The sequence below is a fragment of the Wolffia australiana genome, chromosome 19 (assembly GCF_029677425.1).
Source record: "Wolffia australiana isolate 7733 chromosome 19, ASM2967742v1".
NCBI lineage: Eukaryota > Viridiplantae > Streptophyta > Magnoliopsida > Alismatales > Araceae > Wolffia > Wolffia australiana.
Genome location: NC_135853.1, coordinates 558,759 through 562,197, shown reverse-complemented (window position 1 = coordinate 562,197; position 3,439 = coordinate 558,759). Strand labels below are relative to the sequence as shown.

General features: G+C 45.2%; 1 non-coding gene across 1 annotated transcript; it reads left to right on the top strand.

The window, feature by feature from the left end:
• Positions 1 to 1,691: 1,691 nt before the first annotated feature.
• LOC144715949 (small nucleolar RNA R71) lies at positions 1,692 to 1,800 on the top strand. Its single transcript, XR_013584778.1, has one exon. It is a non-coding gene; the product is annotated as a small nucleolar RNA R71 (small nucleolar RNA).
• The last annotated feature ends 1,639 nt before the right edge of the window (positions 1,801 to 3,439 follow it).

The following is a 3,439-nucleotide window of genomic DNA, read 5'->3' as shown; positions in this document are numbered from 1 at the left end:
TTCTTCATTGCTCCCTAAGAGGCACTTCATCATCTTCGAAATATCAATTTGCACTCTCTCTTTTCCTATCTTAAACTCTACAGTCCCTTTCTCCCAATCCATGATCGTCCTCGCCGTTACTAAAAATGGTCTTCTTAGAATAATAGGAGCTAAATTAGTGCTTCCTAAAATTTTTACGTCAGTGACTATTAAATCTACAGGAATTTTACAATTTTCTACAGTAATCATGACGTCCGTCAGTCTTCCTTCAGGTTGCCTAACAGTTCCGTCGGCTAGGAGTAGGTCCATATGGATTTCTTCAAGCTCCCCAAAGCCATATTCCTCGTGTAAGGCCGTAGGAATGATGCTAATGCTCGCTCCCGTATCTAATAAAACTTTCGAAAAAGTTTTTCCTCCTATTTCACATGTGATGAAAGGGGCACCTGGATCCCTCATTTTGATAGGGATGTCGTTCAAAATACTAGAAGCATTTTCTGAAAGTTTTACTACCTCCCTAGTTTTTCTAGTAGTGCAGGAATCCTTAAGATATTTCTTAAGAGAGGGTGCACACCTAAGCATGTCTTCCACTGTGACAGTCATGGTGGCCTTTTTAAAGTTTTCTAATAACATGTTCTCATAATCATGTACAGGTTTTTTTCTATTCAGAGCAGATGGGTAAGGTACATTTTGCCCACTCGTAGAAGGTAGAGGTTCCTCCGCGTAGGGAAGATCCTCCCCTTCTTCCTCCCTTGGCTCATTTCTCTTTCTAGGATTCTCTACAGAATTCTGATAAGGATCCTGAAGTTCTTTTCCATTTCTCAATTTTGAGATTGCTAGATCTTCAGGATCTTCCTCCTTCATTTCATCATGAGTTGCATGTTGTACATGGTGTAAGTTGCATGGGTTTATCATAGGCTTAGTGGGAAATCTATGAGATGTGCAAGGAGGTTCTATAGGTGTACCTCGATGTTCAGAAGGTCCAGGCCTGAAGCTCTCTAGCAGCTTCCTCACTTGCTCCTGTGATTCCAGCATTTGCTTCATCTGGAATTCCATCATCACTTGCATCCGCATCTCCATCTCCGCCCGCAACTTTTGATTTTGCTTCTCTATCATGTCTGAAATGACAAGGGTTAGCGTAAAGAAATCAGGTTGGGTCAGAGATGGGACCTGATACTGCTGCTGAGGCCTAGACTGGAACTGCTGCCTTTGCTGAAATTGAGGTTGAACTGCAGGCTTGTTCCCTTGGTGGAAGCTCTCTCCACCTTGGAATCCAACTCTCTTTTGGCCAGCCCATGGTTGTTGTTGGTTGAATGATTTCACCTCTTCTTCCATGGCTTGGCAAGCCCCATCTTCGTGTTCTCTGCTAAAACAGAGAGCAAATTTTAGCTTTAACGATGGGAGAGTTACCTAGAAAGACATTCTTCAAGGTGGAGGTGAGCTCCTCCAACTTCTGGTTGGTCTCCCTTAAGCTTGCTTGCAGCTCCCCCTCCTTGGCATTTACTTGCAGCACTCCTGCCCTCTTGGGCTGCAGATTTCTTCCATTTCGATTTGCTCCAATTTCCTGCAAATCAGTTTCTGCAACTCTCTCCAAAATGTCAAAAACTTTATCCTCATATGCCGTGTAAAATGTTCCACCGGTGGCTAGATTCACCTTGTTCTTCATGAAATCCGAGAGAGATTCATAAAAAATTTGGGCTAATTGGCATTGTTCAATTCCATGATGAGGGCATTTCCTCAGCAGGTCATTGAACCTCTCCCATGATTCACTAAAAGCCTCTCCTTCATGGGGGTGGAAATTATGGATTTCTCTTCTATAAAAATTAGTTTTGGAGAGAGGGTAAAATTTCTGCAAAAATTTTCACTGCATCTCATCCCAAGTACTAAAAGTAATTCCTAAATTACGATACCAGGAAAATGCTTTATCTTTTAATGTCAATGGAAAATATTTCATTTTAAGCATTTCTGCAGATAATCCTGGAACGTTTTGGGAGGAACATCTAATATGAAAGTCATCTAGGAATTCTAGAGGGTTTTGTGCAGGTAATCCGTTAAATTCCGGTAAAGAATGTATCAAAGCATTATCATACCTAAATAAGATACCCTCACCTATGTTCAGATTTACATCCGTTTGTCGCAGGCTTCCGGAGGGTGTCGACCTGTCCAGCATGGTTCTCCTCCTCTCCTGCTGATGGTGTCTTTCTTCTGCTATAGTTTCCTGCTGAATTTCTGGTTCTGTGACTGTAGATTTTGGAGTTGCGTCGCGTGCAACGTTCTCTATACACTTTTCACCAGCCCTTGAACGTGTCACTACCATAGAACTTCAGCAGAGAGTTAGAAAGACAATAAGCTGAGGATTTCAAGTCCTGCAGCTTTAGGAGAATGAGTAAAGAGTAACTGAAAAGACAGAAAAGAATCTACTACTGTAATACCCTGCTCCCCGGCAACGGCGCCAGTTGATAAGCTCAAATTTTGGGTGTTTTTACTGGTTATTTATCAGTTAAATCGTGTGAGGATTGAGCTTATGCAACAATACTTATAACCTCACAGCCTTAGGACAAGTAAGGGTCGATCCACAGGGAGCAGAGAAAACAGCAGAAAATTCTTTTCAGTTTACTGTAGATTATCAGTTCAAGATTTTTAATTTCAGCTTTAATGTTCAGTTAAACTAACCTCAGTTAAGTTCTACAAATTATTCTTCGTAAAACTTAACTGAACAGAGCAGTCAGCAGAGAATTTCCTGCTGATGGTGTGCTCTTGCCCTCTGAGGCAAAGGAGCAAACCCCTTGCACGCAGGTGCGGTCTGTGCGCAGGTGAATGCTCACGCACGGGGTTGCTGCCCGTACGCAAGTGCTACTTGCGCGCGGGATGGCTTCCCTATGCGCAGGCTGCTGCTTGCGCACAGCGCGGGTGCCTGTGCGCAGGCAGCTAACTGTGCGTGGGGTTGCTTGCCTGCGCGCGAGATGGCTGGCCTGTGCGCAGGCAGTTACCTGCGCGCGGGCACGACCTGAGCGGCTCGTAGCTAGCTGCGCGCGGCCTCTACTGCGTGCGGCAGTGCTGCGCGCGGCGTTGGCTACGTGCGGCGGTGCTGCACGCGGCATTGGCTGCGTGCGGCGTTGCTACGCATGGCCTTGGCTACAGGAAGCTCGACCTGCTGGCAACCTAAGCGGTGGCCTTGGTTGCTAGCTGCCTAGGCCCTCCTGCAGGAGTCGATTTCACAGAATTTGCTGAAGAACAGTTTAGGTTTTCAGAAAAACGAGAGGGAAAATCAATCTGAACAAACAAAGAACTCAAAGATCAAACTAGAAGATGAACAATCTCGTTTGGAACAATAGGGAGGTACCACTCAGCACCTTCCCCTCCAACCTCGATTGTCTTTGCAGGGAGAGGATGCACCAACTGAAACTGAAACTCTCACACCACCTTGTGTCACGCCCTTCCGGCAAGATGACGATCGTCGTGC